Below are 24595 nucleotides of genomic sequence, written 5' to 3' on the forward strand. Positions count from 1 at the left end.
AGCGAAAAAACCTTCTTAAAGCAAATCTTGTTGCCCCAAGGGAGGTTTAATCAAACCTATCCTAGAAGGGAAGTTTGATTTCCCTTTCCAGAGAGAAGACCCGTTTTAGAGGAGGCACCAGATCGTGCTCTATCAAATAAAATCCCAAACCAGCTCTTGTGCAAGCAGGACCTGCCCCTCATATGTGTGAGGGAGCCAAATCCATGGGCACAAGGGAACAGCAATACCAGAGGCATTCTCCGGGAGAGAGGCAGTGGGAATGCTGCACCCAGTAGGATTCCCAGGCCGGACTTGTACCCAGCAGGATCCAAATCCAACAGGATTCCCAGCAGGATCCACACCCAGCAGGACCCACACCCAGCAGGATCTAAATCCAGCAGGATCTGAACCCAGCAGGATTCACACCCAGCAGGATGAAAACCCAGTAGGATTCCCAAGTTGGATCCAACCCAGAAGAATCCAAACCCAGCAGGATCCAGACCCAGCAGGATTCCCAGGCTGGATCTGAGCCCAGCAGGATTCCCAGCAGGATTCCCAGGCTGGATCCAAACCCAGAAGAATTCAAAGCCACCAGGATCCAGACCCAGCAGGATGAAAACCCAGTAGGATTCCCAAGTTGGATCCAAACCCAGAAGAATCCAAATCCAGCAGGATTCCCAGCCCGGGTCCCAGCCCAGCAGGATTCCCAGATTGGATCCAAATCCAACAGGATTCTCAGCCTGGATCCAGACCCAGCAGGATTCCCAGGATGGAGCCACACCCAGAAGAATCCAAACCCAGCAGGATCCAAACCCAGCAGGATTCCCGGCAGGATTCCCGGCAGGATCCACACCCAGCAGACAGACAAGCTCTGGCTCACAGCTCAAGTTTGGAGCCTTGGGACCTGCAGCTCTGTTCTCTGCCTCCCTCCCCTCCCCAAACACAAACATCCAGCAGGGATTGATGTTCCCAGGAGCTGCTCTCACACCACTCCATCCCACATCCCCTTCATCTGAGGGGCAATATTCCTGCAGGCCCAGGAGTTTTTTAGGATTTTCCAGGCTGTCTCTCATGCCCCATGCCATGCTGAGGATCCTGTTCATCTCAGGGGCAGTGTTCCTGCAGGCTCAGGAGGGTTTTAGGATTTTTCCAGGCTGTCCCTCTCACTTTGTGCCACGCTGAGGATCCATTTGTGCCAGCAGCCTCTGGTGTTGAGCCCAGCTCAGTGCCAGCAGGGGGGTCTGTGCTGGAGTGCCCCTTTCCCATCCCAAAGGATCATCCCAAGCTCCAGAGGGATGTTCTTCTCCTGGCACAGGGTTTATGTGCTGGCTGTGAGAAAAAAAACGGGGCGAGATTCCTCCCTTTGGGTGAGGCTCTGGCAGTTTTGATCTTTTAGATCTTTTTAGTGCTGGATTTATTGCTCTGGGTTCCCTGTGCTGTTTCTCCTCTAGGGGTGGGCTGGAGCTGCTCTCCTGGCCAGAGCAGCCCTGACCCCCTCCCACGTGTGCCTGGCCCCCATGGGCCGGGATTTGAGGCACATCTGGCTTTGGAACAGCTGGAATGGGAATGCCTGGAATAGCGAGGCTTCCTCTGAACCCCGCAGGGAGGCTGCTCCTGGCCTGGCTGTGAGCGGGGTCCTGGTGCTGCCCCCGAGCTCAGCACCCTCCAGAGCCTCCGGGGACTGCAGCCAGGCTCTCTTACTTTGTGCCATGCTGAGGATCCATTTGTGCCAGCAGCCTCTGGTTTTGTGCCCAGCTCAGTGCCAGCAGGGGGGTCTGTGCTGGAGTGCCCCTTTCCCATCCCAAAGGATCATCCCAAGCTCCAGAGGGATGTTCTTCTCCTGGCAGGGGGTTTATGTGCTGGCAGTGAGGAAAAACACGGGGCGAGATTCCTCCCTTTGGGTGAGGCTCTGGCAGTTTTGATCTTTTAGATCTTTTTAGTGCTGGATTTATTGCTCCGGGTTCCCTGTGCTGTTTCTCCTCTGGGGGTGGGCTGGAGCTGCTCTCCTGGCCAGAGCAGCCCTGACCCCCTCCCACGTGTGCCTGGCCCCCATGGGCCGGGATTTGAGGCACATCTGCCTTTGGAACAGCTGGAATGGGAATGCCTGGAATAGCGAGGCTTCCTCTGAACCCCGCAGGGAGGCTGCTCCTGGCCTGGCTGTGAGCGGGGTCCTGGTGCTGCCCCCGAGCTCAGCACCCTCCAGAGCCTCCGGGGACTGCAGGGATTTCCTGCCAGAACCTCAGCACGGCCAGGCCTCTGCCCTTGGTGGGCACCTCTGTGTGGGGGGATGGAGCAGGGAAACCGGGGGGGCTTGGGGGGCTCACAGGAGGGGCTCAGGCTGAGGGAAGTGTGAGGGGAAAGTTTGGGGAGGAATTGGAATAATCAGAGAAGCCCAGCCTGGTTTGGGTGGGAGGGACCCCAAATGCCACCCAGTGCCACCCTGCCATGGCAGGGACACCTTCCCCTGTGCCAGGCTGCTCCAGCCCCAGTGCCCAGCCTGGCCTTGGGCACTGCCAGGGATCCAGGGGCAGCCCCAGCTGCTCTGGGCCAGGAATGCAATTCCTGCAGGGGAAAGGGAAGGAGCAGTGGGTGCAGCACCAGGATGAGCACAGGGCCAGGAGGAGGCACAGGGGTGTCAGGGAAAGAAGGTTCAGGAAGGAGAAAAACTGCTAGGAATTACTTTGGGTTTTTGGGGAAATCCCAAAGAAGGAGGAAATCTATTGCCTAAAAAGGGAGAGAATTCCCAAACCCCACATAAGTTGTTCTCCAGGCCTTGGAAAATCCCTCTGTTCAGAACATGGATTTCACCCTCGCTCAGCTCTTTGCAACCCAAACAAAAATTAACCTAAAGCAAGGTCTCTGCTGTATTTTCACCTGAACCTGCAGATGCTGACCTGGGCCAGTAGACTTGAACCCCAAAAAAATCTAATTTCCTCAAAAAATGCAAAAAATCTGTGGCAATGGCCCTTTGAGGTCTCCAGGAAAATCTAATTTCCTCAAAAGCCACAAGGCATGGCACTGCCACCTGGGGCTGCAGCAGCCAGGGCTGGCTTTGCTGGCTGTCCCGGGGCTGTCCAGCTGTCCTTCCTCCCACCACAGAGGAAATCCAGCCCCTGGCTGGGGCTGTGCCAGCATGGGAGGTGTCCTGGTGGTGGCATCTGTGTCTGAGGGGCAGCTGGCTCTGTTTGGCATGCTTTGGCTTGCTTTGGCCTGCTTTGGCTCAGTTTGGGTCTGTTTGCTTTGGTTTGTCTTTGTTTGGCTTGTTTTGGCCTGGTTTGTCTCTGTTTGGCTCCGTTTGGCCTGGTTTGTCTTGGTTGGTCTCTGACTTAGCTTGGTTTGCCTTGTTTTTTCTCTGTTTGGCTCTCTTTGGTTCTGTTTGGCCCAGTTCAGCCCAGTTTAGCTCAGTTTGGCCGGGTTTGGCTCAGTTTGACGTGGTTTGGCTCAGTTTGACTCTATTTGGCCTGGTTTGGCTCAGTTTGGCTCTGTTTGGCCTGCTTTGGCTCAGTTTGGCCTGGTTTGGCTCAGTTTGGCTGGGTTTGTCTTGGTTGGTCTCTGATTTAGCTTGGTTTGCCTTGGTTTTTTTCTGTTTGGCTCAGTTTGGCCCAGTTTAGCTCAGTTTGGCCCAGTTTAGCTCAGTTTGGCCTGGTTTGGCTCACTTTGGCCTGGTTTGGCTCAGTTTGGATCTGTTTGGCTCAGTTTCACTCAGTTTGGCTGGGTTTGTATTGGTTGGTCTCTGACTGGCTTGGTTTGCCTTGGTTTGTCTCAGTTTAGCTCAGTTTGGCTTGGTTTGGCTCCATTTGGCCTGGTTTGTCTTGGTTGGTCTCTTATTGGCCTGATTTAGCTTAGTTTGCCTTGGTTTGTCTCTGCTTGTCTCAGTTTGGCCTGGTTTAGCTTGGTTTTGCCTGGTTTGGCCTGGTTTGTCTCTGTTTGGCTCCGTTTGGCCTGGTTTCTCTTGGTTGGTCTCTGTTTGGCCTGGTTTGGCTCAGTATGGCTGTGTTTGTTCATTTTGGCTCAGTTTAGCCCTGTTAGGCCCCGCTCTCATTTCAGTGCCTGGCCGGTGGCACAGGGACACCGTGACACCGTCTCTGTCCCTCAGGAGCCGTGCCCGGCCTGGCCCGGCCCGGCCCTCCCGCTCAGGTGACACCGGCACTGTCACCGGCCCTGCCGGCCCCGCGGGCACAGCTCGGAGCCTGCCCTGGCAATTCCGGCCCTGCAGAATTCCCTCTCCTTCCCCGGGCCTTGCCCGGCATTCCCTGAGCCCCTGGAGCTCCCCAGGGCTGGGTTCTGAGCCCAGCTCTGTCCCCTCAGCTTGGGAAGGACCTTGGGACACTGAGCACGGCCAGAGGGGCAGCGAGGCTGGAGAGGGGCTGGGAACACCAACCCTGAGAGGAGCCCTGAGGGAGCTGGGGGTGCTCCCCTGCAGAAAAGGAGACTCAGGGGTGCCCTCCTCACCCTGCCCAGCTCCTGGAAGGTGCCTGTGCTCAGCTGGGGCTGGGCTCTGGCTGCAGCAGCACTGCCACAGCCAGAGCTCACAGCCTGCACTGCACCCAGGGAATCCAGGCTGCAGAGCAGCAAAGAGTTTTTCCAGCCAGGGGATAAAGCTCTGGAATGGCTGCCCGGGGAGGGGGTGCAGTCCCCATCCCTGGGGGTGTTTAACAAAGCCTGGATGTGGCACTGGGGGCCAGGGCTCAGCTGAGCTGCTGGGGCTGGGGGGGGCTCCATGGGCTGGAAGGGCTCTCCCAGCCTGGGCATTCTGGGATTCTGGGAATTCTGTGAGTTCTCCCATCCTGGGCTGCAGTTCCCTGTCCTTGCCCCATTCCCAGGGCACACCCAAGTTCAGGTGTGAGGGCTGAGGTGATGCCTCAGGTTTGAGTTCTTCTATTTTTCAGGTTCTGTGCTGCTTCGGCTCAGCCTCACAAGAGCCGGGTTTTTCTGGAGTGAAGGATTCCTGCAGCCTGGCAGCCCCCGCGGCCCGGGGCTGGCTCGGCTGTTCTCCCTGCTGCAGAGCTCTCCCCTTTCCCTCTTTTCTCCTCCCTCTCCCGCTCTGTTCCCGGTTTTCTTGGCCTTCCTGGGTGGTGCTGAAGTTGTGATGTCTTGAATACCAATAGTGAAGCTGAACATATGTGAACCTTTCCTAATCCTGCTAATCTTCCTTCAAAAACCTTTCTGAAAGTGGAGGCAACATCCAGATTTAAAAAAGAAAAAGGAAAAAAAAAGAAAAAGAAAAAAAAAGAAGAAAAAAAAAGCTCCTGAGCATTTTAATGACAAATAATCTTTGTAAAGGGGGAGGGGGGCTCTGCCTCAGCTGGAGATGGAGCTTATGAACTACAGCAGGTAGAAATAACTGCTGTATTACCTCATGTAATCTCCGCTATTCAGGGTCAGATTAGGCCTGAATGCGAGCCCAGAGAGACTTCTCTTGTCAAGCGGGGACTTTGTCCCCAGCACGGCTATTAGGCGCTAATTAGTTGTGACACAGAATTACCCGCAGCACAATGGCCACCGCAGCCTTACAAGTCCTTTGAAACTGCTCGCAGGAGCTCAATAGATGCTACTTTCAATTTTCGGGTTCTGCTCGGAGCTGGGGATGCTTTCCTGCGCCGCTCCCTCCCTGCGGGGTCCTGCGGGGGCTCGGCCGCTCCGGGAGCTGGGGATGCCCTGAGAGGCTGAGCCAGAGCAGGGGCTGAGCTACAGAATAAAGCAGGGATTGATGGAAGGGATCTCCTCCATGGATCCACCTGGGCAGCACCAGAGCCCAGCCAGGGCTGCACCCAGGATGAACCCAAATGGTCCCAAAATGAACCCAAGAAGGCACAGCAGTGTCCCCGTACCAGAGGCACTTCCCGGTGTCCCCAGGGATCCCCGGCAGCCCCGGGACCTCAGGATGGAGCCCTGAGGCAGCCCCGGTACCAGAGGCTGCAGCCAGGAGTGAGCCCGGAGCCCTTCGGAGCCGGGAAAGGCACGTGGAGAGCTGGAGCTGCACCCCAGGGATGGGGGATCAGGGTCTGAGCCCCCCAGGGCCACCAGCAGCCCCTGGGCCCTGCTCACTGTCCCGTGTCCATGTGTTTGTGGGTCCCAGGATGAGGGAAGAGGTGAATCTGACTCCATACTGCTTAGAAGGCTGATTTATATTATATTATATTATATTATATTATATTATATTATATTATATTATATTATATTATATTATATTATATTATATTTAGTGCTCTACTAAAGCTATACTGAACCATAGAGAGAAAAGATACATCAGAAGGCTGGAAAGGCATGAATGATAAAGACCTGTGAGAGACCAGAGTCCTGACACAGCTGGACTGGGACTGGCCATTCAGTAAAAACAATTCACATGGAACCAGCCAAAGATGCACCTGCCACATTCCACAGCAGCCGGATAGTCACTGTTCACATTTCTTTTCTGAGGCTTCTCAGGAGAAAAATCCTGGTGAAAGGAATTTTCATAAATATACCATGGTGACAGTCCTGTGACAAACGGGCCATTCCCAGCCCTGCCAGGCTGGACCCAGGGAAATCTCCTTCCCACCTCACCTGAACCTGGGAAATCTCCTTCCCCCCTCACCTGAACCTGGGAAATCTCCTTCCCACCTCACCTGAACCTGGGAAATCTCCTTCCCACCTCACCTGAACCTGGGAAATCTCCTTCCCACCTCACCTGAACCTGGGAAATCTCCTTCCCACCTCACCTGAACCTGGGAAATCTCCTTCCCACCTCAGACTGGCCATTCAGTAAAAACAATTCACATGGAACCAGCCAAAGATGCACCTGCCACATTCCACAGCAGCCGGATAGTCACTGTTCACATTTCTTTTCTGAGGCTTCTCAGGAGAAAAATCCTGGTGAAAGGAATTTTCATAAATATACCATGGTGACAGTCCTGTGATAAACGGGCCATTCCCAGCCCTGCCAGGCTGGACCCTGGGAAATCTCCTTCCCACCTCACCTGAACCTGGGACCCACCTCACCTGAACCCTGGGAAATCTCCTTCCCACCTCACTGGAACCTGGGAAATCTCCTCCCCACCTCACCTGAACCCTGGGAAATCTCCTTCCCACCTCACCTGAACCTGGGAAATCTCCTTCCCACCTCACCTGAACCCGGGAAATCTCCTTCCCCCCTCACCAGTCCCAGCACAGCTGCTTCTCCCACCTGGGAACATCCCTGGGCAAGGGGGAAGCCCATCCCATCCCTGGGGTTTGGGTGCCCTGGTGGCACCTGAGGAGCTCCTGGAGCTCCTGGCCGTGCCCGTGGGGTCCCTGCTCCAGTGGGAGAGCTCAAGGCAGGAGCTGTGACCACTCCTGAGGGCTGTGTCCAGTTCTGGGAGGGGATGGAGCGTGTCCAGGGCAGGGAACGGAGCTGGGAAGGGGCTGGAGAATTGCTGAGGAGCTGGGAAGGGGCTGGAGAATTGCTGAGGAGCTGGGAAGGGGCTGGAGAATTGCTGAGGAGCTGGGAAGGGGCTGGAGAATTGCTGAGGAGCTGGGAAGGGGCTGGAGAATTGCTGAGCTGGGGAATGGGCACGGCCCCAAGGTTGCCAGAAATCCAGGAGATTTTGGACACCCTGAGATTCCCAAGGTGGTGTTGTTTGGGAGGGTCTCTGGAGTTGGATTTGGATGATCCTTGTGTGTCCCTTCCAACTCAGGATATTCCATAATTCTATGATTCTCTGCTGTCTTTAATCTGCCCAGCTCACAAGGAACTTGTCTTGTAATTAATGAGCTCAAAATCCCTTCTCCATTCTTCTACCTCAGTCCCACAGCCAGGGAATGCTCTAAATTAAACATTTTATGGAAAACAAGGACTTGGACTTCTGCCTCCAGTGCCACCGGGGCAGCCACTTAATGTTGTTAAACCAAGCAAGAAAAAAAACATTAATTGAATGACAATTTCTAAATTTAATAGATGTGGATCTTCACTTGGAGCAGGCTGGAATTACCTTGAGTCCTGGGAAAAGGTTACCCATTAACTCCCGAGTTCTGATTGGAGGATTCAATATTGGGATTTCATTAACAAGATTTATAGGAGCATTCGGTGGCTGCTGTAGTAATGATTGTTATCATTCCATAATCAGAGAAGTATTTTCTATATTTTCTGATTAAAGTCCAATTTCTTCTGAAATTCTAATGTTTGTGAAGCAGGCAGCCTGATTTAATGAAAAGTTGTGACTGAAATATTACAACACCAGCTCCTCTTTGTTTGTCCTGAACCCTGCTGACACAAATTTCATTAATCCTAATTTCAAATGGCCAAATTCTGACGGTTTTAAAGAGTCCTCAACAAGTCCAACCAGGTTAGAGAGGAAAATGTTTGATCCAAAAGAGGGATGCACAGAGACTCTTTCCTGACTCCCTGCACTCAACACATCCCACAATCCACAGAAGCCTTTGAGTTCTGCCAGTTCATGGGGCTGTTCATGGGGAGAGGTCTCCCATATGAGATCCTCCATGTGAGGAGCAGCTGAGGGAGCTGGGAAGGGGCTGGAGAATTGCTGAGGAGCTGGGAAGGGGCTGGAGAATTGCTGAGGAGCTGGGAAGGGGCTGAGGCTGGAGCAAAGGAGGCTCAGGGGCCCTTGTGGCTCTGCACAAGTCCCTGGCAGGAGGGCACAGCCGGGGGGGTCGGGCTCTGCTGCCAGGGAACAGGGACAGGAGCAGAGGGAACGGCCTCAGGCTGGGCCAGGGCAGGCTCAGCTGGGACACTGGCAATGAGGAATTGTTCCCTGGCAGGGTGGGCAGGGCTGGCACAGGGTGCCCAGAGCAGCTGTGGGTGCCCTGGATCGCTGCAGTGTCCCAGGCCAGCCTGGACTCCGGATTTTGGGGCACTGGGAGGGGTCCCTGCCATGGAATGAGCTCTCGGGTCCGTCCCACCCGGCCCGTTTTGGGTTCTGTGCTTGCAGCCCTCACCCCTGAGCTGGTCCCCGCACAGACAGGGGCCTGAGCCCGGCCCTGCCCGGGCTCTGCTCTCCAGGATGAGGAGATGTTTCCCCTGGCTCTGGATTTTGGGGCACTGGGAGGGGTCCCTGCCATGGAATGAGCTCTCGGGTCCCTCCCACCCGGCGCATTTTGGGTTCTGTGCTTGCAGCCCTCACCCCTGAGCTGGTCCCCGCACAGACAGGGGCCTGAGCCCGGCCCTGCCCGGGCTCTGCTCTCCAGGATGAGGAGATGTTTCCCCTGGAGCCCAGCAGGGTCCGTGTGCCCTGTCCCAGGGCAGTGCTCCTGCTGGCACGGGGATCCTGCACCTTCCCCCAGGACAGGAGAGCTCCCGGCTGCCCCCCAGCCCGGGGACCCTCCCAGAGCGCCCTTGGAGCAACAGGGACACAAACGAGATAAATGCAGGTCAATGCAAACCAAGAGTCCGGGCTTTACCGCCCTCCCTTGCTGCACAGCACCTCCTTCCCAAAGGGCTCCTGTGCATCTCAAAGGCAAAGGAAATCTCCTGATGGAGAGAACAAACCCAGCAATCTGCTTGGCTACTCAGAGCTGTCATTCGTTAATTTTTCCCCAGTAAATGAGTTAAAGCCAGCACCTTTGATGTAAGCATGTGATAATGTGAGATTATTATTTCTTCGTAGGTATCATTGTCAAAAAATATCTGGACCTCAGTTTTAATGAGGGGCAAAGCTTTAATGTTTCTGGAAAGAGAGAAAAACTGTTTTAAATATTTTATTTTATTTTATATTTTATTTTTTAAATTTTACTTTGTTTCAATTTATATTTTATTTTACTTTATTTTATATATTTTATTTTACTTTCTATTTTATTTTACTTTATTTTACTTTATTCTATATTTTATTTTATATTTTATTTTATTTTACTTTCTATTTTATTTTACTTTATTTTACTTTATTTTACTTTATTTTATATTTTATTCTATTTTACTTTCTATTTTACTTTATTTTACTTTTTATTTTATTTTATTTTACTTTATATTTCATTTTACATTTTATTTTATATTTTATTTTATTTTACTTTATTTTTCTTTATATTTTACTTTACTTTATTTTACTTTATATTTTATTTTATATATAAAAAGTTATAATCTATATTCTCCTTTTTAGCAGTCGGAGCCCATCTCAGCAGAGATTTGCCCTCAGCCCCCAGGGACAGAATCAAGCCCCCTCTGCTCTGCCAATAAATTCGTTCCATTTAAACCCGAGCCCAAATTAAGGCTGGGATCGGGGCTCACCCTGGCCTGGGGCCAGCCTCTCTGCAGGCTTTATGAGCCCCAAGGTCCCTGCTGTCCCTGCTGTCCCTGCTGTCCCTGCCCTGCACCTTCCCCCAGGACAGGAGAGCTCCCGGCTGCCCCCCAGCCCGGGGACCCTCCCAGAGCGCCCTTGGAGCAACAGGGAACAAACGAGATAAATGCAGGTAAATGCAAGCCAAGAGTCCGGGCTTCACTGCCCTCCCTTGCTGCACAGCACCTCCTTCCCAAAGGGCTCCTGTGCATCTCAAAGGCAAAGGACATCTCCTGATGGAGAGAACAAACCCAGCAATCTGCTTGGCTACTCAGAGCTGTCATTCGTTAATTTTTCCCCAGTAAATGAGTTAAAGCCAGCACCTTTGATGTAAGCATGTGATAATGTGAGATTATTATTTCTTCGTAGGTATCATTGTCAAAAAATATCTGGACCTCAGTTTTAATGAGGGGCAAAGCTTTAATGTTTCTGGAAAGAGAGAAAAACTGTTTTAAATATTTTATTTTATTTTATATTTTATTTTTTTAATTTTACTTTGTTTCAATTTATATTTTATTTTACTTTATTTTATATTTTTTATTTTACTTTCTATTTTATTTTACTTTATTTTACTTTATTTTACTTTATTTTATATTTTATTTTATATTTTATTTTATTTTACTTTCTATTTTATTTTACTTTATTTTACTTTATTTTACTTTATTTTATATTTTATTCTATTTTACTTTCTATTTTACTTTATTTTACTTTTTATTTTATTTTATTTTACTTTATATTTCATTTTACATTTTATTTTATATTTTATTTTATTTTACTTTATTTTTCTTTATATTTTACTTTACTTTATTTTACTTTATATTTTATTTTATATATAAAAAGTTATAATCTATATTCTCCTTTTTAGCAGTCGGAGCCCATCTCAGCAGAGATTTGCCCTCAGCCCCCAGGGACAGAATCAAGCCCCCTCTGCTCTGCCAATAAATTCGTTCCATTTAAACCCGAGCCCAAATTAAGGCTGGGATCGGGGCTCACCCTGGCCTGGGGCCAGCCTCTCTGCAGGCTTTATGAGCCCCAAGGTCCTGCTGTCCCTGCCCCGCCAGGTCCCTGCTGTCCCTGCTGTCCCTGCCCCGCCGGGTCCCTGCTGTCCCTGCTGTCCCTGCCCCGGTGCTGCTGCTCTCTCAGCTCGGGTTAAATCCATTTATTGCTCACTCTGCCCTTCCTGGTGGTGTTCACGCCCCCTCTGAGCAGAGAGAAGCCGAGAAGGGAAAACAATTCCTGTCTCTGCTTGCTGCTCCTGTTGTCCTGCACATGCAGAATGAGTCAGGAGATTATTTACCTGAAAGAGTTTGGCAATCGAATTCTGCTGAGAATCGTTTTGTTTCCTCAGCCAGTCACTCAAAGCTGTGTCCTGACTGTCGGCAGGCAGTCACAACTTTTTCGGTGCTTAGTAGTGAGTATCCTTTAATATTCTTTATAGTAGAAATGTAGTATAATGTAATATAATAAAGGGAGTATTCAACATAGGTATTCTTTAATATTATGTATAGTATAAATATAGTATAGAGTAATATCATATAGATATAATAGATGGAGTGTTCAACATAAGTATTCTTTAATATTCTTTACAGTATAACTATAATACAATGTAATATCATACAGATTTAATCAAGGGAGTGTTCAACATCCGTATCCTTTAATATTCTTTATAGTAGAAATATAGTATAATGCAATATTATATAGATTTAATCAAGGGAGTGTTCAACATCCGTATCCTTTAATATTCTTTATAGTAGAAATATAGTGTAATGCAATATTATATAGATTTAATCAAGGGAGTGTTCAACATAAATATTCTTTAATATTCTTTATGGTATAAATATAGTATAGAGTAATATAATATAGATTTAATAAAGGGAATGTTCAACATAAGTATTCTTTAATATTCTTTATAGTATAAATATAGTATAGAGTAATATAATATAGATTTAATAAAGGGAATGTTCAACATAAGTATTCTTTAATATTCTTTATAGTATAAATATAGTATAGAGTAATATAATATAGATTTAATAAAGGGAGTATTCAACGTAAGTATCCTTTAATATTCTTTACAGTATACATGTAGTATAATGTGATATAATATAGATATAATAAATGGAGTGTTCAACATAAGTATCCTTTAATATTCTTTATAGTATATATATATAGTAAAATGTAATATATAGTTTTAACAAAGGGAATGTTCAACATAAGTATCCTTTAATATTCTTTATAGTATATGTATAGTAAAATGTAATATCATATAGTTTTAACAAAGGGAATGTTCAACATAAGTATCCTTTAATATTCTTTATAGTATATATATAGTATAATGTAATATCATATAGATTTAGTAAAGCGGGTGTTCAACATTCCAAAGCCTTGGAATCAAACACTGATCATTTCCCAGGCGTGGGGGGTCCTAATTACTGTACTTTGTCACCTTTGGGAAGGGCTGTGTCACCTCCAGAGAGCTGCAGAGTCAACCAGGTGTGACCTGCTTGCACTTTACACCAGGGTGCAGCCTGGCTGGGGCTGTCCCTGCTCCCCTGGGCTGTGTGGGGTGAAAACCTTACCGAGTCTGGGGCTGTCTCTGCTCTCCTGGGTTGTGTGGGGCTCAAAACCCATCGGGGCACACAGGGCTTTGTGTTCAAACCCTGAAATGCACCCTGGGCTGCAGCACTCACATCCTCTGGAAAATCCCTTCACCCAGGATTTGTCTCCTGGGAAGCGGAGAAGCCTCAGGGGAAAAGGGAAACAATTTTATCTGATTTGCTTCTCCTGTGTTGTGCTGCTTTGGAGTGTGGCTGGAGGTTGTTTACCCGCAGTGATTCTTTCACTGAGTTCTGGTGTGAGTTCACAGAATCACAGAATCACAGAATCACAGAATAATGAGGCTGGAAGAGACCTCTAAGATCATCGAGTCCAGCCCATGCCCTAACACCTCCACTAGACCATAGCACCTAGTGCCATGTCATTTTTAAACATTCTTTTTTTTAAACACACCCAGAGATGGTGACTCCACCACCCCCTGGCAAGAGCATGGTTTCACTCTTTGGCCAACTGGGGCCAAGCTGTGTCGGGACTCTGGAGAGAGTCACGAGTTTCATTATTATCTTTTTAGCCTTCTGTAAGTATCCTTTCTGTATTCTTTAGTATAGTTTAGTATAGTATTCTTTAATATAATATAGTCTTATAAATAATAAATTCACCTTCTGAGACCATGGAGTCAGATCCATCCTGCCAGGGGATCACTGAAAATACAATAATGGGCCAGGGGCTGGAGGGACCCCAGCTCCCAGCCCCTCTGGGGGGCACAAACCTCGTGCTGGGCATGGAGGACAAGTGTCCCCTGTCCTTGTCCCCTGTCCTTGTCCCCTGTCCTTGTTCCCTGTCCTTGTCCCCTGTCCCAGCCCCTCTCGGGTGCCTGGGGCTGGCTCAGCCTCCATCAGCAGGTCCTAAACTCATCCAGGGCTGCAGCAAGAATTTGTGGATCCACCCTCAAAGGTTTGGCTGGCTTATTTTTGCTATAAATCTGTTTCTTTGGAGTGATCTGAAATTGATTTCAGGCTCGTTCCTGCTTCCCCCCATTTGGTTGTGATTTGGGATGTGAAGGAAACGGTGCTGAAAGCAGAGGATGGGCGGCTCTGAAGAGGGATTGTCTGTCCCATCTGGGCAGAAGATGCTGCAGGGGGAGAAGGAGAGGAAAACCTTGGGCTGGATGTGTCTGTACATGTGCAGAGCCAGGCGGGAGTGGCTTCCAAGGGAAAGGGAAATAAAAGAATCCTGAGCTCCACAGAACCATCCCAGGGCAAGTCAGGAGCATCCCTGGGCAGGGAGGGGACAGCAGGCACAGGGAAGGTCCAGGATCTGCTGGGCTCTGGTTTAGAGTCAAACAAGGCCTTTCCTGAGGACCCAAAGGGATAAACCTGATCCCTTCAGCAGCTCTGTAGGAAAATAAAGTGGGAAATAGGAAAAGGCTTGGTGAATTTCAGTCCTTTTCATCTGCACTGACTCCAAATGAGAGGACTCTGCTCGGGAACTAAAACACAACAATTCCAGCCCAGCCTGAGGAAGAACTTCCTTCCCTGCAGGGGCAGGGCCCTGGAGCAGCTGCCCAGGCAGGGGCTGGAGTCTCCCTGTCTGGGGACATCCCAAAGCCTGGGCACATTCCTGTCACTGCTGTTCCTGCCTGGCCAGGGGGCTGGCCTGGGTGACACCCAGAGTTTCCTCCCAGCCCCAGCCATTCTGTGATTTCTGACACTTGGGACAAACTCCTGGTGTCATTTTCTGCAGCTCAGGTGAAAGTGTTGTAATTGAGACGGAGACAATACAAAGGCACACACTCCATTTCCAGAAGGCTTCAAGCTGTTTTTATTCTAGCACGCATGCTTTTTATACATTCTGACAAAACTCACAAGTTTACACTTTACTCACTGGTCAGGAGAGACAAACAAAGTGCTCACTGGGATGGGCAGTTGCAGGTTTCTCTCGTTTCTCCTTCTTCCTTTCCTGGTTTCTGTGTCAGTGACCTTGGTGGGAAATCCTTTCAGGGATGAACATGGATCAAACTTCTCTCTCCTCACAGGAGTCACTGTAAACTCTTCCACAGAGAGTGACAGACACTTCAGCCTGGCTCGTGTCCCGTGGGCATTTTGTACGCTCTGTGGAGCTGGGGCAGCTTTGCCACCCGAGTTTGGGAGCTCCCCTGCCTTCTGCAGTGCCTCCTGAAGGGTGGGCATTTACTGCAAGCTGGAACTGAAGAGGAAAACTCAAGGAAATGATTATATTTGTCACAGGAGCTTGAGGAGCAGCCTGGGAGGCTCAGGTGGGGCTCAGCTGGCAGCTCCAGCCCAGCCAGGACAGGGCAGGGCACTGCTGGTGCCCACACACGCACAGCTGTGACACAGGGGTGTCACAAGGGTGTCCCCACATCTCCGCACCTGAGGGCAGCCCCTCAGGATGGTCCCATCGCTCTCCCTTGGGCTGAAGGCTCCCTGTGCTCCCCTGCAGCCCGTGGTGTTTGGGGACATCTGGGGACAGAGGGGACAAGATGTGAGGGGATGAAAGAGGGCTGCAGGACTCCCTGTTTGTGGGTTATCATTCATCTGTGTCTTGGTTTGAAAGCCAGGTGTCTGCTGAGGAAGGCAGAAGCCTCCCTTGAAATGGAAAATGCAAACTCCCTTCCCTCTGAATTATTGTAATTTTGAAATTAAGGAGCTGTCAGGCAAAGATGTGGGAATAGGAGTAACAGTTCTTTATCAGAAAAATGAAAATACAAATGCAGTAACACAAAACACCATCCCAGGGTGGCTCAGCCCTCCTGCAGTGCCAGCTGTGCTTCTGCTGGAGCAGGGATCCTGCACAAGGGGGGAGTTTTCCTCTGCAGCTCCAGGGCTGCTGGAGATGGGCCTGGTGCTCCTGTGGGAATGCAGGGCAGGAGAAAGCTGCTCCTGTGGGAATGCAGGGCAGGAGAAAGCTGCTCCTGTGGGAATGCAGGGCAGGAGAAAGCTGCTCCTCTGGGAATGCAGGGCAGGAGAAAGCTGCTCCTCTGGGAATGCAGGGCAGGAGAAAGCTGCTCCTCTGGGAATGCAGGGCAGGAGAAAGCTGCTCCTCTGGGAATGCAGGGCAGGAGAAAGCTGCTCCTCTGGGAATGCAGGGCAGGAGAAAGCTGCTCCTCTGGGAATGCAGGGCAGGAGAAAGCTGCTCCTCTGGGAATGCAGGGCAGGAGAAAGCTGCTCCTCTGGGAATGCAGGGCAGGAGAAAGCTGCTCCTCTGGGAATGCAGGGCAGGAGAAAGCTGCTCCTCTGGGAATGCAGGGCAGGAGAAAGCTGCTCCTCTGGGAATGCAGGGCAGGAGAAAGCTGCTCCTCTGGGAATGCAGGGCAGGAGAAAGCTGCTCCTCTGGGAATGCAGGGCAGGAGAAAGCTGCTCCTCTGGGAATGCAGGGCAGGAGAAAGCTGCTCCTCTGGGAATGCAGGGCAGGAGAAAGCTGCTCCTCTGGGAATGCAGGGCAGGAGAAAGCTGCTCCTCTGGGAATGCAGGGCAGGAGAAAGCTGCTCCTCTGGGAATGCAGGGCAGGAGAAAGCTGCTCCTCTGGGAATGCAGGGCAGGAGAAAGCTGCTCCTCTGGGAATGCAGGGCAGGAGAAAGCTGCTCCTCTGGGAATGCAGGGCAGGAGAAAGCTGCTCCTCTGGGAATGCAGGGCAGGAGAAAGCTGCTCCTCTGGGAATGCAGGGCAGGAGAAAGCTGCTCCTCTGGGAATGCAGGGCAGGAGAAAGCTGCTCCTCTGGGAATGCAGGGCAGGAGAAAGCTGCTCCTCTGTCCTGGAGGGAGGATTGGCTGTGGGGGAGATAAAGAAAACTGCCCCATGAACAGAGAGAACTGCCCAGCTCTGACAGATGGGGACAGAACACACAGCCCCATTTCCAGCCTAAGACAACCCTGTGCCCAGGGATGCCCCTCGAGGCACAGGGACCACAGCTCCACCTCTGCAGTGCTGGAGTTCTCTGCTGGAGGAAGAAAAGGAGGGAAGGGCTCAAAGCCTTGGCTTCCCCTGGAGAGGACACCCAACGCTGGCAGTGCTGCCCCCCTGGGCACCCAGCACAGCTCCCGAGCTCCCAGAGGTGCCTCAGGTTTGAGCTTCTCTGGCTCAGCCCGCACAAGGCTTCCTCAGGCTGGCAGAATCCTGAATCTCAGTTTCAATGGATCTTCCTCCCCGGATCTCTCTCCCTGCAGAAGCAGCTGTGGTGGGCCCACCGTGCCCAAGCTGGAATGGCCCAGACCCATCTATCCCCATGGCACCATGCCCCCTCCACCCTGGGGACACTGGGGACAGGCCACAAACCCCCAGTGGCCACAGGGACACCCCGAGCACCCGGAGCCATCAGCTCAACTCCCTCAGGACCACGAGGCTCAGCCCGCTGGCACAGCCTTGGCAGCTCTTCCCAGCCCTGGCAGTGCCCAAGGCCAGGCTGGGCACTGGGGCTGGAGCAGCCTGGCACAGGGGAAGGTGTCCCTGCCATGGCAGGGCTGGCACTGGGTGAGATTTGGGGTCCCTTGAACCCAAACCCTTCTGGGAGCATTGCTGGCACTGCCATCAGCAATTCCTCGGCCTTCCCTTTCCCACCTTGCCAACCTTACAGGAAAAAGCTGGACAGGTTTCCAGAAAAATCTGTTCCTTGGAATCCCCTGCAGTGGTGGCTCTTCCCTGGGGAGCCTCAGCTCCATTCCCACCTCGGGGAGGAAATCTGGAACCCTCAGGGCACAGGTTTATTCCTGAGAAGGAGCTCAATCCCTCAGGCACCCACTTGGCAGAGAATTCATCCCAAAGAGGGATCTTCAAGAGATGGTCTTCCCAAAAAGTTGCTCTGGCTTGGGTGACCCGAGTAAAGACCAAGCAAAAACTCCCAGAAGTTTTGTCAAAGCGTTGGAGCCTGTGCAATGTAAATGGAAAATAAATATAAATAAATGGAAGGTAGATCTCAGCAAAAATGGGAAATAAAGTGGTTGGCTGGTGGGAGGGGATGTCCCTGTCCTGGCCTTGTATTTATTTTGGGAATATTGGGAATATCGGGAATATTGTGTATATCAGGAATATTGTGTATGTTGGGAATATTATGTATATTGGAAATACTGTGCATTTACCAAGAGGGATTTGTACCAAAGATGCTCAGCTTTAAATCTGGGTACAGAGAGAATTTATGTGCTCTTGTTTTTTTGGGGTTGTTGGGTTTTTTTGGGTTTTTGGGGGATTTGTTTGTTTGTTTGTTTTCTTTTGGTTTTTGTTTGTTTGGGGGGTTTTGGGGTTTTTGGTTGTTGTTTTGTTCAGTTTGGTTTGGTTGGTTGTTTGTTTTTTTTTTTTGTCGTTGAAGAATGAAAGTGGCCTGGTTGTGTCTTGTCAGGAAATTACTCATCTTTTTTACGAGCCCCTGCATAGAAAAACACGAGGTTGGGTTTTTTTGTTTGTTTGTTTGTTTGTGGTGTTGTTGTTGTTGGGTTTTTTGGTGGTTTTTTGTTTGGTTTGGTTTGGTGGGTTATTTTTTTTGGTTTTTTTTGGTTTTTTTTTTGTTTTTTTGGGTTTTTTTGTTGGTTTGGTGGTTTTTTTTAATAAAGCCGCTTCTGGAAGCTTTTAGTATTTCATAAGTTTGGTTTGTGTTTTTTTTTTTTTTTTTGTCCTTGAAGAATGAAAGTGGCCTGGTTATGTCTTGTCAGGAAATTACTCATCTTTTTACGAGCCCCTGCATAGAAAAACACGAGGTTGGGTTTTTTTGTTGGTTTGGTGGTTTTTTTTAATAAAGCCGCTTCTGGAAGCTTTTAGTATTTCATACACCATGGACTTGTTGGTTTTTGCTGTTGTCTCTGCCAGTTAATGCTTCTGGCTGGGCTCTCGTGACAGTGCACAGAACTCACAACTGGCCCAGCTTTTTAAAGGAAATTATAATTTTATTTATTTTTTAAATGATGATAGGGCTGGACAAAAAAGTGGTGCTAAATTTGTGCCCCAAGTTCTCCCCCTCCAGCCTGACCGTGCCTCTCCCACCGGGAGGAAAGCCTCCTTAATTTATTGGAGGGGCGCTCTTTCAGCTCGTGTTTTAGTGGGAATTTACAATGGCCCATGCCCTCATATTCACCTTTCCCTCTTCTCAAGTAGGTGCACACAATGGAATTGTCTCGGCCGCAGAAAAAGGGATGCTTTTCCCGAGCAAGCCCCATTAATTGGGAAGCAGCAGACAACTGACAGGAGAGCGCGGGGTGTGATTATCAGCGCCGGGTGAGAGCCATTAACAAATGGAGAGTGTCATCTTCAGAGCACAAATATTTTCCCTGCCCATAATACCCTCTCGAGGGGACCTGAAGTGGGGCCGCATTGTCCGCCTGCTCCCGAGCCCACCGCCCATATTTTTTCTCTTTTTTCTTTTTTTTTTCTTTTTTTTTTTTTTTTTTTTTTTTTTTGCCGCTGACGGGTTTGGGAGCCAGAGCTGGCGGCACTCGCGGGCCATTGTGCTTCTCCCCTCGGACAAAGCATTCCCGGCCCTTCCTCCGACCCCGGGCCCGCACGGACACCCCAGAGCCGGGGGGGAAATCCCGGGCATCCCCCAGAAGGGCTCGGAAAGGTGGGGGATGAAATCCCGTGGGTAAAATCCCGAAATCCCGGGCATCCCCCAGAAACGCTTTGAAAGGTGGGGGATGAAATCCCGGGGATGAAATCCCGGGGGATGAAATCCGGGGGGATGAAATCCAGAGCATCCCCGAGAAGCGCTCTGAAAGGTGGGGGATGAAATCCCGGACATCCCCCAGAAGAGCTCTGAAAGCCGAGGGGTAAGATCCCGGGCATCCCCCAGAAGCGCTTTGGAAACCGGGGATGAAATCCCGGGGTGAAATCCCGAGTATCCCCCAAAATCCCTTTGAAAGTCGGGGATAAAATCCCGAGCATCACCCAGAAGCGCTTTGAAAGCCGGAGGATAAAATCTAGGGGGATGAAATCCCGGGGGATTCAGTCCGGGGGATTCAATCCTGGAGATTCAATCCGAGGGATATAATCCGAGGGATGCAATCCGGGGATGCAATCCTGGGAATACAATCCGGGGATGCAATCCGGGGGGTGCAATCCCGGGGATTCAATCCCGGGGATGCAATCCTGGGGATGCAGTCCCGGGGATGCCCCTGAATCACTCTGAAATCCCGGGGGATCCAATCCGGGGGATGCAATCTGCGGGATGCAATCCCGGGGATTCAGTCCGGGGGATGCAGTCCTGGGGATGCAGTCCCGGGAATGCCCCCGAATCACTCTGAAATCCCGGGGGATTCAATCCGGGGGATGCAATCCCGGGGATTCAATCCGGGGGATTCAGTCCGAGGGATGCAATCCTGGGGATGCAGTCCCGGGGATGCCCCCGAATCACTCTGAAATCCCGGGGGATGCAATCCCTGCCGGGCATCCCCCCGGAGCCGCTCGGGGCTCTCCGGGGCCGGGTCCCTGGCGCCGCTGTGCCGCTCTTTGTGGCGGTCCGGCGGAGCAGAGGATGGGTTTGCCGGCCTGAATCGCGGGGATTGTTTCACACCGCGGGCCCATTGAGGCTCTCCCCTCCCCTGCTGTAAAACAGCAGCCCCGGCCCGGGGAACAGAGCCGGCTTTGTGCGGCCGCTCCATACCACCCAGATTTTACCTCGGCCCTCGCCGATCCCGGGTTTTGTTCCCCCTCAAAAGAAAGCATTTGCTCGGGGGAGGGGAGGGGGTGTTCCTATTGCTTCCACTAACACGGAGGTTAAAGGAAAGATTGATGGGAGAAAGTTCACCTAGAAAACCAGGATAAATTTCTGGCTGGCCAAGGCCAGTTGTTTCATTGTCCCAGGGCCATGTTTTTTGTTAATTATCTCTCACTCTCGCCTTTTATCCAGGAAACTGGCAGCAAAGCGCGGAGAAAGGAACAGGATATAGAGGTCAGCGGGTCCCGTTTGGCCACCTAGGTATTCCATTGGGATGTGGAGGGGAATGAGGAGCGGGCCCGGCTGCCGGGGCGGGGGGAAGTGGGGACCAGCGAGCAATAACCGGGGGTAGCCCCGGGATTCACAGCCCAAAGTCCCACTCCTGTCTGCCAGCTAAAAAGGAAAGGGGGAAAAAAAAAAAAAGAAAAAAAAAAGAGAGAGAGAGAGAAAGGAGGAAAATAGGAAAAAATAAAAAGCGACACTGGAAAGGGACTTTTTCTTTCTTTCTTTCTTCTTAAAGGGAGGAAAGTTGCTTCAAACAAGCTCATGTTGTCAAGGAAATAAACCTTAGTGAGGGGAGGCATTAAACACACAGCTGCTGGACTTGGCCGGCCCGAGCCACTGGTGGCAATGACAATGATTCTTGGTGGCAGCAAACCAGATCGAAACATAAATAGGGCTGCATGAAAGGAGAGGAAATGGAACAAAACAGTTCCTCGGGTACCACTGGCAGAGGAATAACATCAATTTCGATTAAAAAAGCAAAAGAATCCTCCTGTTTCCACACATTAGTAAAGGCATGCAAATTCATAACTGGCCAACAATGTACCTTTGAGATGCAGCTGCGCCCCACAAACGGCGCCTTTCTCCCCGCGGAGAAGCGGGGCTGTCTCAGGCAGAAAGAAAACAGCCATTGAAAGGAGCCACCAGGGTCCCCGGCTGCGGGAGGGGAGCGGGCAGAGGTGGGGCAGCCCTTGGCTGCGGCAGATGCCGGGGAGCCGAGTCTCACCGGACCCCTCCAGACCTGGAGGAGCTCCGGGCAGCCGCTGGGCACTGCCCGGGGCAGCTCTGGGGAGGGCACGCAGAGCCCGCCGTGCTGTCCCAGCCTCGGCAGAGGGAGGGCTGCTCCTCTCTGCGCTGTTCTGGGCGCTGGGATGTGCCCAAGCCGTCCCTCCCTGCCGGGGACAGCTCGGGGTGCCACCGTGCCCCGCCCGGGCTGGCATCACCTCGGGTTTGTTGGGGAAATAAACTGCTCTGCGCCCCGGGATGGAGGGGCACAAGCGGAGTGGAATTCCTCACCCCGGCGCAGTGGGGCTCGGGGCAGAGCTGCAAACCAGCCCCACAAAGGGCTCTGCTCCCCCAGAGCAGCCCTGCAGCAGCAGCGGGGGCTCAGCCCCTCGGAGCACAGCCCCTGGTGCCTGCAGGGCTGCCTGGGAATGGGGCTGGGGCTCCTGGGTGCCCGGGGAGCTCTCCTCCTCCCGTTCTGCAGCTGTGGGGCCCATTCCCGGGGCTGGGATTCCATCCTGGCAGTGCCAGCCCAGGAGCACAGGGGTATCTGGGTGTTTGTGCTCTCCATGCAGCCCCTTCTGGTCCTAGTTAAAGCCAGGTGAGGGTTTGGCTCATTGTCTGCAAATCAGGCTTTGCCCTGGAGCTGCCAAGCCAGGCCAGGAGCGCTCCCTCTCGGGTTTGTCCTCTTCATTCCATGGAAATCATTGGTGAGGGGACGAGGCCGCGGCCACGGAACAGCGTGCCATTGACACCCCAACAATGCCACAATTATTGCCCAGCCGTCTAATCAATGGCTGGCTGTCCGTGAGTCACTGCTTTTAAGCCCCTAAACCGATTGAGAGCTCTTGCCTTGTCCTCCTGCCCACCCCGGTGACAGTTGTGTCCCCGCCTGGGCCCGTGAGCCTGGCAGCCTCTGACAGCTCTCCGTTAATTGGCACTTTTGTTGTCCCTGCACGGGCTGCAGGGGCACTGTGGCAGCATTGTCAGGGCCGGGCAGATGGGGCAGAGCCGTGCCCGCAGGCACAGGGGCTGCAGGGGCAGCCGAGCCCTGCGCTGGCACTGCCCGGCCACCAGCGCTGGCACCGGGCTGTCCCCGGCTCTGCAGAGCCAGGGGGGCCGAACCTCGGGCTGCTCCCGAGCCTCGAGGAGCAAAACGCTGGGGTGGCCCCGAGGATCCCCTGCAAGGACGACAGACCCTGCAGATGGGATCCCCCGGGCAGCTGGGGCTGGGATCCCACACTGGAGAACCCCTGGGCAGCTGGGACTGGGACCTCACACTGGGAAACCCCTGGGGATCCATTGCCATAACCCCACACCAGGAATCCCATGGGGAGCTGGGGCTGTCCCCCCAAACTGGGGGATCCTGTTGGGAACAGGGTTGGGACCCCACGCTGGGGAACCCATGGGGATCCATTGCCAGGACCACACACTGGGGATCCGTTTTTCTCACCCCACACTGGGGATCCCCTGGGGATCCATTTCTGTCACCCCACTCTGGGGATCTCCCGGGATCCATTTCTGTCACCCCACTCTGGGGATCTCCCGGGATCCATTTCTGTCACCCCACTCTGGGGATCTCCCGGGATCCATTTCTGTCACCCCACTCTGGGGATCTCCCGGGATCCATTTCTGTCACCCCACTCTGGGGATCTCCCGGGATCCATTTCTGTCACCCCACTCTGGGGATCCCCCGGGATCCATTTCTGTCACCCCACTCTGGGGATCCCCCGGGGACCTGGGGCTGTCACCCCACTCTGGGGATCCCCGGGGGCTGCAGGGGTGCCATCCCCCGCGGTGTCACCCAGGGCTGGCGTTCCCACGGCCTCACTTCTGGCTGTCCCCGCACGGCAGGGACAGGCAGGAAGGCAGGGCCGGGCCGGGCACGGCCGGCGGCCCCGGAGCTGCCCGGATCGGATCCCCGCAGGCTGCAGAGGAGGGGACACGCGGGTCCCGTCAAGCCGCGGGGGGGACAAACGGGGACAGCTTGACGTTTGTGTGAGACAGGGTCAGGACACCGCGTCCTTCCCTGCCGGCAGCCGATGCAAATGAGCCGGGACCGAGCCCCGGGAGAGCCCACCTGGCCCGGCGGCTGCCGGGGGACCGAGGGGACAGGAGGGGACCGGGGGACCGGGGCACGGAGGAGCGGGAGCTCCCGAGGCCATGCCTGCAGGACGGGGGAGCTGCCGGGGGGGACAGGCTGCTGGCCAGGGGACACAGCAGGGACCCCGGGAGGGGCCGGGCACAGCCACCTCCGGGCGGGCGGTGACAGCAGCAGCGGCCAGGGGACAGCAGCAGTGTCCCCAGCTGGGCCGGGGGCTGTGGGCAGGAGCAGCCTCAGGACACCGCCCTGGGAATGAGAATTCTTAAAGAATTCTCACCACGAAGGAGGTGCAGCTTTGGCTCCTGTGGCAGGCACCTTCTGGCAGGTCTGGCTTTATCCGGGTGGGTGTTTGTCCCTGTCCTTCCAGACAAACCACCGGAATTCCCTCTGCAGCTCGTCCCCACATCCCTCTGCTTTATCCCAGGCTGCTCTCTGCTCATGGTCCCTTCCCTTCCCTTCCCTTCCCTTCCCTTCCCTTCCCTTCCCTTCCCCTCTTGCCCCTTCTTCAGTTCTCTCTCTGCATTTCTCTTTATTTTTTCTCTTGCTTTTTCTTTTTCCTTTATTTTTCTGTCTTTTTCCTTCTCCCCTTCTTTCCTTCCTTCTTTCATTTATTCTTTCCTTCTCCATCTTATTTTTTGAGTTCCTTCCTTCCTTCCTTCCTTCCTTCCCTTTTTTCCTTTTTTCACCTCTTTCCTCTTTCCCTGTCCATCCCACCAGCAGTGCCTGTACCTCCCCAGCAGCTGGAATTCCCTTTTTTCCCCCCAACCCCGATCCTTTTGCGTTTCCGGAGGGTTTGGGCCCGCGGGCTCCTCTCTGCTGGTGACCCTGGGGAAGATCTGAGCGCAAGGAGCAGCGATCCCGGCCCGAATTTCCCCTTTTAGCGATGTTCCCTCTCCACTGTGCACCATTAAATCGGCTGGAGGCTGAGGGGTGCCCGGCTGTGCCCCTGAGCCCCATTTGGAGCACAATTTGGAGCACAATTTGGAGCACAGTTTGGAGCACAATTTGGAGCCGAGTGCTCAGCAGAGCCCCTCTTGGCTCGGGTCAGCCCCGTGTT

This window comes from Passer montanus, unplaced genomic scaffold, assembly GCF_014805655.1.
Source record: "Passer montanus isolate IOZ18808 unplaced genomic scaffold, ASM1480565v1 scaffold171, whole genome shotgun sequence".
Lineage (NCBI taxonomy): Eukaryota > Metazoa > Chordata > Aves > Passeriformes > Passeridae > Passer > Passer montanus.